The sequence below is a fragment of the Aulostomus chinensis genome, chromosome 16 (assembly GCF_037954235.1).
Source record: "Aulostomus chinensis isolate RoL2024-O1b breed Wild chromosome 16, RoL_Achi_v1.0, whole genome shotgun sequence".
In the NCBI taxonomy this organism is placed as follows: domain Eukaryota; kingdom Metazoa; phylum Chordata; class Actinopteri; order Syngnathiformes; family Aulostomidae; genus Aulostomus; species Aulostomus chinensis.
The window spans coordinates 10239715-10251622 of NC_141335.1; the positions used below are offsets into that span (position 1 = coordinate 10239715).

General features: G+C 40.1%; 1 protein-coding gene across 3 annotated transcripts in view; it reads right to left on the reverse strand.

The window, feature by feature from the left end:
- LOC147247430 (protocadherin-15-like) overlaps positions 1-10234 on the reverse strand; it is a 212033-nt gene extending 201799 nt beyond the window's left edge. For 2 of the 3 annotated variants that reach the window (XM_086181509.1, XM_086181507.1), the window contains exon 1: positions 9764-10234. The gene's annotated coding sequence lies outside the window, so the exon portion shown is untranslated. The remainder of the gene's footprint in view (positions 1-9763) is intronic. The other variant, XM_086181508.1, reaches the window with a different exon arrangement.
- Between the last annotated feature and the right edge of the window lie 1674 nt (positions 10235-11908).

The following is an 11908-nucleotide window of genomic DNA, read 5'->3' on the forward strand; positions in this document are numbered from 1 at the left end:
TATTGATTTTATCAAGGAAAAGGACAACGCATTTTACTCTTGGATATTTTACTGTTGGAAAAAAAGATATATAATTCTGCCTCGGATGAGTGAGAAGTGCTTTTCATGGTGTGACCGTGGCAGTTAAGCACAAGTATTAACAATTAGTTTAGTTTATTTGTTTAGCACAGTGCAGTACATGACAAAAACTGTGCACGGTGGGAACAAAGCCTCTAGAGGCTTGTACAAAGCTCCACACTGGCCTCCTGTCTTCCACACCTTTCATTCAGCAAAAATCAGCCTTTTACCCTGAACTAAATACTGATTCTTCAGTTGATAGCAACTGATATCAACTCACATGAAATATTTTGTGATAACACTTGACATAAAAAACCTACCGTATTTTCCACACTATAAGGATCATCGGATTATAAGGCGCACCTTCAATGAATGGCCTATTTTAAAACTGTTTTCATATGTCGGGCAACCGCATTATAAGGCGCACAGAATAAAAACTACTGTAGTGGTTGGGGTTGCGTTATGCATCCACTAGGTGGAGCTGCGCTAAAGGGAATGTCAACAAAACAGTCAGATAAGTCAGTCAGTCAAACTTTATTAATAGAAAACAAACCAACGTTCTGACAACTCCGTTCACTCCCAAAACAAGTTAGTGCATTCACAATACGGTACCATACCTACCGCTAGCTGCGTGACTGATAACCTTGAGTTTGAACTCTTCGTCATAAGCGGGTTTCTTGAAAGGTGCAATTTTGGGGTCTTTATACACACACAAATGGTGTGGGACTGGAATTCCCCTTTACCGTTTTTACTGCTGTTACTTCGGCGACACCCCCTGATTACGGTAGCCATAATTAACCAATATTGATCCATATATGAGGCACATCAGATTATAAGACGCACTGTCGGTTTTTGAGAAAATTAAAGGCTTTTAGGTGCACCTTATAGTGCGGAAAATACGGTACATACGATCTGTATTTATGTAGTAAAGAGCTGCAGAAAGTTGGGAAGAAGGACATGTAACAGTTTCTTTATCTAAACTGGAGCATTCTTTATGTTCATAGCCCATCAATTTCATGTCCTCCTTCATGAGTTCATTTTTCTCTCATTCTCCTGAGTGGTTAAGATTTTCGCAGGCGAGCGCTCCACTTAAGTAACTCGTTTTACGTAATTTGTTTTATGTTAACCCATCTGAAATGCAGCTGTAATAAGAATCCAAAGTGTAATGTTGCTTAAAACTAAATTTGGTGTCTTAAAGTTATGCATTTCTAATTACTGAAAGAACCAAGGAGACAGAAAGTGTAATGCGGCAGCCATAGCTGTTGTTGAAAAGTATCAAATGTTTTGTTCCGAAGAGGCCAGTTTATAATTCAGCGTTTCACAATCAAAAACACCGAAGCTCAACTCAACCTCAATTAAAAAAAAAACAAACAAAAGAGCATTTTCAAGTTTGCTTTTTCATCAATTAAACTGTAACCAATGTCTTGCATGTACAAAATCAAATCAAGGATGCTAGTGCTACGGCGTTTCAACAAGCTACACCAAAAAAACAAACAAAAAACCATAGTATCACCTATGAAGCAACAATTATCCTCTGCCCTGTGGAAAATTTATCAGATGTCTTTAATTTGATGATTCATATGAACTGTATATATGAAAAGTCATACGTTTTTACAGCCCATAGGGAATGTCAGGAAAAAGCCACAGTCCGAGATATTTCTGTCAGGATAATCATTGCCTACAAGTAGTTAAATCAGACTGCCAGTCAAACCAGCTTTTCCAGCTTATATTCTCACTCCATGTTTCAGAGAAATACCCTTTATACTGTTTTTTTTAGACAATCTGTATCTTTCAATCCTGTTAATTTAAATTAAGCAGCTTATTCTCCCTCTGTTTGTGAGTGTGTTTGAGGATGGGGGTGGGGGGGTGGGGGGTGGTCTACTTAAACATCATGCTCCAAAAACCTGCAGTTGCCTCCGAGCTCTACAGCATTGCGCGCTCTTTACTACACACCTTTAGGCTGGAAATAGATATTTAACGAGAGCTTTGTTTTGTGCGCCGGAGCGTTTGAGTGTATGCTCAGAGAGAACAAGACAGCATGAGAATTTGGAGATGTTTTATTGGCGAGGTGGGGGCGTGCATGTCATGCACTTCAAGATTCATGCCTCTGAGAATAAAATCCTTCACAGGCCTCAACAGACTGCCTTGGGTCTTGATGTTTATAATTTGTGCAATGCTGCCGAAAGTGTAACCTAGATGTTCGGGAATTGTTTGGCAATTGTGAGTGTAAAATTTAAACTCAAGCCTCATTATACTGATGATGGCAGCTTTAACATCCACATTGACCTTGACAGGCAATTGTAAATAAATAACTGACCTGGTAGCTGGAGGGTTTGACTTAAACTCCTTTAATGAGTACGTTCATACTCCTCATTGCCAAAGTTAACTTTTGACCTCTTCTCTGGAGCACCTCCCAAATCTGAAACTCTTCTCACAGCGGCATACAGTCTTTCTATAACCAATAAAAAGCTTAGAGTTCAGATATAAATGTTTAAAATCAAAATCAGTTTAAGATTTTGTAATGCCGCCTGAAACTTGGTTTCAATCAGTCAGGAGACCCACTAAGTGAGGTCAAGTGAGATTCTAAAAATTGCACAGTCAAGAGGTTTAAACTTGTCACAGTTTTTGCTGGTGTCAGAATCCAGAAAAGATTAGACGCTGCTGTTGTTGAACACCTGTTAAGTTTATCTGAAGCATCTTTTACGCGAGACTAAAACTTCTGCTCTGGGGTCATCGAATCTCTATATCAGTGATTCCCAACCTGTGGGCCACGAAGGTATTGCAAGTGTTAAAAGAATAATAAAATGTTAAAATATTATTTTCATTATTTTATGTTTTCCTTCAAGTATTAGACAAGCGACAAGCAAATGACAGATAGGAAATTTTGTTGTTATCGGCCGGTCCACTTTGCAGCAGGACCACATTGCGTTTGACTTGTTTACGTTTGAGGCCGATGGCTGAAACTTGAGTGTAAGGACGGATAGCTGGCTAGCAACAGGGAACATTAACATTCTATAGCCATCGCAGGTGGCCCGCAGGAAATTGTTGAGACTTAAAAGTGGGACCTGAGTTAGAAAATGTTAGGAACCACTGCTCTGTATAGCCTAGTGGTCAACCCAACACTAATATGTTGTCTGTGGCTGCTTACGGCTACTAATGCGTAGCAAGGCATGCTAGCAAGTTGCAAGGAACGCTAGCTGCACTCCTGGTGGTGTTGACAACACTCCCACTTGACAAATTATCCAGAAATTCGCCACCAGCAAACACATACTGGCATTAGTTAAACGCAAATTTAATTTTCATAGAAACCACAACCTCATTCAGCTTGCACTCTCTGCTAGCGTTAACTGCAACAATTAGCCTAGCTGCCTTGTTGCTGCAAGCTGCCAATGTCTAGTGTTATTTCAAAGTTTGCTGTGACTATGGCCATCAATAGCAGAACATTTCTTTTGAATTTCCTCATTAAAAAAACTGTGGTTCAAAAGTGTAGAGCTTTTATTTAACTTTATTTAATCTTCTGTTGTATGCAGGAATATTTTGGTCAGGAAGTATTTCAGTTATGACATACCTCATTTCATAAATTAAGGTAAACTCAGCTGATTTTAACAATACTATTAAAAACGGAAAAAAATAATTGATACCATTTGTACAACTTCATTCAGCTGGAGGGAAAGGACTGACTACTTTATTTGTGTACAGGCTCAAATAGGTGTGGCCTATCTAGGAGTGCAGTAACAAAGAATTTGAAAATTATGACTCATGGATCTATAAATACGAACCAAAGCTTTAAAGTAATTATTACATTATCACTGTCAGGTTGATTAGTTTAGTTTTTAATTGGAGAAGCAGTTGAGACCTGCGCGCAGTTTGATTGTTGTAGCTCTTGCAGATTCTGAGTTCCAGATAATCAGAACAATCTGAGCAATTACAATAAGATTCCTGGCACTTTCGTATTCAAATTTAACAACTGCCTGTTGCTCTTATCTTCACAGAAAGACTGGTGATTTTAAAAATATCAAAGTATTCTTCGAGACACCCCTGCAAAGTCAGAAACAAAGAGGTGAAGGCACTGAAACTGAGGCAAAACTGTGTTATTTTTTAAGTCTGTCTGTAACCAAATCTACAATAATGAGTCGTTATCTGAGAAAAATGGAGAATATAGAGAACATAACTAGACATTATATCTCAGAATGACAAGAAAGGAGAGATAAAGGTGAAGAAGAGAAGAGAGAAGGACAGAGCCGATAAGATCTGCATTGCACTCACATGCATGGTTTTTCATTTTCCGAACAAGTTCTCTTCCCATTAATTTTGAGACTATCGGTGTTGCCAGACTGAGATAACCACATAGTGTATGCAATCATCTGCCTTCATGCTTCAGCGGAGACCCGGACACAGATTTCTGCTACAGTTGATGGCCACAATATTTAGTGCAGAAACAGGCATTTGAATAGAAACCACTAAGAAAACCTAGTGACTAATCTCAGCATGCATTCTTCATTAGTGACAGCTAATCACGGGTCCACCCAAAACAAATACATCCAAATTGTACTGTACTGACAACATAATACATTTTTGTGATGTTTTATCATGAAATAATATGATGTGATAAAAAAATATGCATGCATCCAAGCGTGCTTTATCACGTGTGGTACCATACATATGTTGACACTGTCCTGGCAGATGCAGCGTAGGGTGTCATCTCTGAGTGTAGCCACCTGAACACGATCACCAGGTTTCTCAAGCTAGTTTATCCGGCTAATGACGGTCCTGCTTTGCAACTAATTGATAGGATAGGAATGAAAGTTTTTATTAAGAGAAAGCAACTCCTGCAATTGAGACAGAGAAGATATAGCACCATGCTGGAGAAGAGAAACACAACTGAAATGCATACGAACACTGGCTCGCAGAGAGACACAAACCCCAAAACCACCAACTGTAAGCTGACATTTTAAGCGGAGAAAGAAACTGTCAGTGTTGGCTGGAACTGTTGGGCCATCCTGGGCTCCCTCAACCAAAAGCTAATGGGATTTTTTTTCTTTCAAAAACAAGCTCTACGGTGATCAAAAATACAACTTTTGTTTTTTTCAAGACTAAATCCGTTCAGTAGAAGTACAAAGTTGATGTTACGCTATGAATGAACCCCAACATAAAAGCATTATTTTCCTCTGTTTTTGGCATAATGACATTTAATGTGTGCGACAAGCTCTGTAGTCTCATTTAGCCACTCGTTAGCAACTAAAATTCACTGGCGAAGTGAATGCTGTGGAACACAAAAGTTGTTAAAATTTGTAAATCTTTTTCTAATCACAGGCTTTATTTCAGGCTTTTAACCAGTAACTCATTCAGAAACAAAAAAACAAAACGAAACAAAAAACTTCTGGCTTTGAGATGAGGGAATTGGATTCCAATTTACTCCACGTTTTAGGACTCATTCCTCTACCACTCCATTTCCTCCCTAAAAAGAAACGAGATTTTCAACTTTTATGAACAGTGTGGTACAGGATCCAGTTTCATTCAGCTGGAAATATTTGAAGATCGCCCTCTCATTAAGAGATCCCCATCCACGCATGTACCAAGACACAAAAATACTCGTTTAGATGCGTCTGACTTTCTTTCATTGGAATCCATAAAGCCCTTCATACTCTTCTCCCTTATTAAAAGTTCAAGATAACATGAACGTACGAATATTTCTCATCTCATACGTTTAACTGCTGGACACTAGACGCCTCCTACCTCACATTAAACTCCATTAAGACACAGTTTGTGTACCGGAGGCTTCAAAATTTCACATTACACTTGTGTCTGTGCTGAATATTGGATCAGAATCAGCATCCAAAATATTTGTGATGTTACAAATTCAGCCCATCGGTTCGCCTCTTGAGCACACTGACAAATAACTTTCATACTTTCACCCATGAAAGCGAAAAAAACACAGCTGAGACATCGTTCGACTGGAGGAAGAAAGACTGACGCTCAGGTTTAAGACTGCTCAGTACATCTCAACATCTTATTAACACACATTGTTTTCAAAATCTCTCTAAATAAAATCCTAAAACTAAACTGTAAAAATGTAAATTAAGAGAGACTTTTACAGCAGGCGGCAGCAAGTTTGAAAGGTAAAATACCTCAAAAGTTGGAAAAAATAATCAGTGACAAGCTGAGAATGCAATCCTCCTACTGCAACAACCTGTAAATTTTGCACTTCAGTATGTCAACTTCCATAGTACTCTTCTAAAGTAACCCTTATTTGTTCGACTCTTCAGATGAATTTCTTTGCTACTCCCCCGTGGTTAGTCTTTTGTGCTTATTTCCATTCTCTCTTTCAAAAAATAAAAAAAGGATAACAGCCTTGATCACTTCTACCTGACACAGAGCACAAGCTTTTTTGTGCATGATTCCTCACTGTTGCTTCTTTATTTCCCACAGCTATGGAGAATCTGTCTCTCTCACCAGCCCTGGACAGAATACTGCAGAGCATTGCAATTTCATGCACTCACGACAGATAAATCTTTCTACTTGGCTGGCCATGAATCTTCCGAAGACTGAACGGCCACACAGTGTGGCACCTGACGTTGTATGTTATTGAAGATGCACCATTTGAAACCTGGGGTGCATCTGCGCCGCTCGAATACCTCGTCTTATATTCATGCCGTCAGGGTACAAGAAATTAAAGGAGCCACATAGGGCTCCAAACAAACCAGGTGTTATTTTGTTCAATAAGCCTGCAATTACAAATTAGGCAAATCAGGTCTGCGAATCTGCGTCGGCGCTACACACTCCGTCAAGAGCAATAAGAAAACAGTCATAAAGAAGGGTTCATTTTAATGACAGCACAAACAAACGTGCTATGTTCGACTGCACGAACAAATCCCGAACATGATCCCTGGCTGTCTCACAAACCCCACCACCATCGTCACCATCACCATCATCATCATCATCACATTTCCACTCACACAAACAGCATCTGATGGCTTCTACCGTCGACATATGACACAACAACAGCACGGAGCAAGAAAATGAGTGCAGCAGGTGATAATTGTGGATAAAAAAGGATGGATCAGCCTGCCACTATAGCTGGCTGACTGACACATGAAAGGATAGAATTTACTCTATTTTCCTTGATTTGTTATTCAAAAATAATCAGATGACTTTTTTTCCCGTGACACATTTTTGCAGCGACACTGTCCTAGACTATTGCAAACTCTATTTACATATCAGTACATTTAAAAGCCAGAACAAGATTTTGCGAAGACTAAACAACTGAAAAGTGGGGCTCACACATTCAGTGACTGCGCCAAAGGAGATTTTTTTTGATAGTCATCACTAATATTTGGATATAATGGCTAAATGGGCAAAGGCAAGCATTGTAACGACTAAAAAAAAGTCTCTTAAATTCACAAAATTCCATCAGTAACATCACAATCAAGGTTGATTGATGTCAAAGCCTTAAATCTAAGACATCACGTCCTGTCACTCCATGCCAACGAACCACATGCTCACGAAAGTGCAAAAATAATTCTGCAGAGTAAACAAACATGAAGGCAAGGGAGCTAGCAGCTGTTTCTTACGCACAAAAAAAGAGAAAAAAATATATACATCCACTTTATGCCAGCAGGAGTGTGTTCTTGTCATATATTTCCAGATTACTGTGCTACACACTATCACTGACCAGGTCAGACTGGTGGTGATTAAGCCTGTATAAAATCCTGTAATTCAACCCAGACTAAGTGACCATCAAGCTGTTTGTAAAGTCACTCGTGAAACAGGAACAGCCATAACAGATGTTAGACCTTCCAGATCCTCGTAATGCTCTTTCACAATACACACACACACACACACACACACACACACACACACACACACACACGATCAGCCTTTAGTGTGGGGGCAAATCTTTAACCTTCAATAAATGAAGCTTTAGTTTCTTTCCAAGCTGGTTTCAAACCCCTTCCATACTCCTCAATCATTAGATGCTATCCCACTGTGCAAGCCATGACAATGGGCTGCCTATGGAGCAAGACACAGTCAGAATATCAATGGAGTCCAACTGGCCTTAGCTTGGCTACTCTTTATCACTCATCTTCCAAACGTGAGCCTCTGGGTGCTAGTAGCCCAACCCATACTGACAAAGACATCCTGCAGCAATGCTTTTTAAGTATTCCCTCAACACTTCTGCGTGCACTACCTAAACCTGTAGCTGCTGGTGAGTGCAGTTCACATAAAACAAAATACAAGCAGGAGAAGAAGAGAGATGGTGTCTTAATCCTGCTAGAATAGGATGACGGGGCGGTTCTCCACATTACATGGAGCTATGCTAGAGTACAGTACCTGGAGCAGTACAGTGGAGTATTTCTAGATGAATATATGTATCAGTGCTCTGCATCTTATCACTCAAACACTTGAAGATTCCCTCCACGCGTGGATTACGATACACAAAAATACACCAAAAAACACTTGTGTGTCTGACTTCGTTTGTCCAGAAAAAAAAACTATAATTACCACAATAAAATACTTAAAAATGACAACTTTTTTCAAAATTCCAGAGAGCAAGAATATGCGAGTATGTTTTTAATGCCATAAGTGAGCTCTGTTCTCATCATTTATGACCCGCAGGCTTTAAGTTCCCACATCAAACTTGTGCTCGCTAAATCTTCTGCATCAAAATCAGCTTCAAAAATATTTGTGATGTCACAAATCACACTTGCCGGCTCGCCTCTTTAAATACGATTTTCCCTCTGCGCAGAGAAAAATTACAATTTCCCCGGCGAGTGACTGAAAGTGTCTCCGGTGAAGCTTGAACATTCAAGTGGGAGAGGATAGAAAAAGAGGGACTTTTTTTTTTTTTTAATGTCAAGTTTGGTTCAATAAGTCCTCAGAGAGACTTTAAATGTTTCAGGATATACTGCAAACGTGGAAGTGCAGTATTAGATTGTTGGAGAGTTTGATTCTACCATCAAATAGATAAGAGGACAGTGGGTTACCGTCTGCAATAAAGTGAACTTTCTGTGCACTCAGTTGTTCAGTCAGGAGTAAGTGCACTTTTGCTTCATTGACTCCAGACTATTTTTTTTAAGCATTTTCCAAGAATTCATCCACCATTTTAAGCCAACTACACTGTTAAGATTCTAATACTGTCCTCTCAGTGGATCAAGACACTTTTTTTTACTTTCGAAATGCCACAGTATTTTATTTATTTTGTTGATCCCAAGAAATGAAAAGCCTGTCTTGTCAGAAGCAACTCCATATTATATCTTGTGGCGTCTCATGCGTGGTGAGAGCTCCTTGTCGTGTTCCCAAGAGGACGGAAAGATCACAAATATTTTTTGTAGCCCTGATCGTGAGCAGGTCAAGGCATTTCACACCGGAACAACCCGAATATACTGTACTGCATCTGGAGGATCGATCGGTGTGATTTGGAACACACATTCTGCATTTATGGATCATCAGGGCGCGTGTGTGCGTGGGCGCCCGATATAGCAGCGTGCAACAGAGGGATAACACTCAATTAACATTGTGTCAATCAAACATGTGTCGCTCGAAATGTCATGAAAGAAGAAAAAAAGAAGAAAAATCGCAACAGCAACCGTGCGTAAAATAACCATTCTAGCTGCTACAACTTCCCATCATGTCACACGCAACCCCCCGCTACCACCACCACCTCCAGCAGCCGTGAGAAAACTCAACAATCACAATATTCTCTTACCTCACTGGCGCACCCGCTTTATTCCAAGTGCACCAAAGGTCATTGCGCAAATATTCAGAGGACAAGATGTAAGAGTGATGAGAAGTAGGTTAGACCTAATCCTGTTCTCAGTGTCCTTCAGACGGCGTCAACCCTCTAATCTTCCAAGCGAGAGGGGTCGGAGCCTCCCCGGGTGACTCCGTTTTAAAATCTCCCCGCTGCCAGTTTTTTTTTTTTGTTTGTTTTTTTTGTGCGTCACTTTTCACTCGCTCAGCCGGTAAAGTTGTCCGCGTTTGCTTGACTAGGTGACCGTAAAATAAACAAAAAACACATAAGCAAAAAAAACGTGAGGGAAAGTAAAAGGAGGTCGGCGCGGTCTTCTGTGATAGAGCCTTCTTACCATTCCTGACAGGTGGTAAGCGCACCCACCCCGCTAAACACACATCACGTAGCGGGGAGAGGAGAGTCTGGAGACGGCTGGAGTCATAACGCGATTCCCGGAGAAGATTAACCCATGAGTTGTGGTCGTTCCCCCCCTCCACCACCACCTCAACCTCTCTTCTTCCTTGTTTCTTGCGCTCTGGCGCCCCCCAAAGTTGTGATTGGGCGTTCTCTGCCCACACAAACACACACACACACACACACACACACACACAAACACACACTCAAAAATATGTTTGTCCACCCACTCCATAAGCAGATTTGGGAGCACTGGTTTAACAAGATTTAGGAGAGACAGACTCAGAGACTGCTGGTTTTGAGTTGGTGCAGAATTTGACTTTTGATTTCATTTGTATTGTTGTAGTCGGAGAGCATCAATACTAGTGAAATAAAACATGCAAATTCATCACTGTGAGATGATGAATTTATGGATCAAATGAAAAACATCCCCATTCTTCTTGGCGGTAAGCAGTTATATTATGCACATCATTTTTTTTCCTTCAGTCCTTCCTTTTTGTACAGTGGCCCTGAAGTGTAAATCAGAACGACAACAATAAACAGTAAGTCAAATCAACAAAATGAAAAAAAAAAAACGTAGTAAATCAGATTCAGAGACACAAACCAGACACATTATCTTCTACTCTCTTAAAAATGGGGAATCAAAATTCAAGGATTTTTTTATATCACTTTGTCTCTTTTCTTTTAGTCATAATGTGCACATCTAGATTTTGAAGCCTTGAGGTAAAATTCTTCAAAAGTGTTTCCCAGTGATTCTGAATGAGGAAAAATATAGTGTCCTTTCAAGATAAAGGGTTCAGTCAACGAATGTTTCATTTCCTTCATTTTTGAGTGCGTATTGATGATCAGACATTAACAACAAAGATGGATGGGGGCGGTCATAACGTGTATCTGCCTTTTCTTAGAGGTTAGTGTGTTCGTGGCTATGTTTGCTGGGATATTTGTTGTTTCTTTATTGACAAAAATCCCTATTTTTGTGACCTCTTTCGTAACATCAAGGCTCATCCAGGTTATTCTGGCTCTTGGGTGAGTGCATAATGACACGGAGTCGGCATGATTGACTCTAATTAAGCAAACTCTCACTTTGGTGTTGTGTCTCTCTGACCTGTGACATGCACGTCGAATTCTTAGCAGCTGGTGAACCATTTGGAAAGTCTAAACAGTATATTTCTAGTGAGCGTTTCACAAGTGCGAGAAGTGTATCATGGCTGCCAAGATGTGAAAAGTTGCCCATCTGATCACTTGTGGATGTTGCACTGGTTGTGCTTGTGTGTGCATGTGTGTGTGCATGTGTGTGTTTGTGGGGGGGGGGGTGTAAGTGTGTATGCAACATTGAGCTGTTACAGTGACTTGTGGTAGTGTGACACCATGATGTATGACCTTTATTTTGTAAATCCTGTTAGTTTAAATACAGTTTAAACACACACACACACACACACACACACACACACACACACACACACACACACATCAACAAGATTGACGTGATGGATCTGCCCACATCTGACCACCTGGTTTTACCCCAGACTGATCTCATGTATCTGATCCAAGCTATTTCTAATCTCTTTTATTCTTCAGTGAAAAAAGTAAAGATAAAACAGAATTTGATACCAGATTGAATCAACGAAAGCATAAACACTGTGAGAGGGGGAGGGGAAAAAAAAGCGACCAAGAAAACCAAAAACCTCTGGACTCACTGAGACTGGC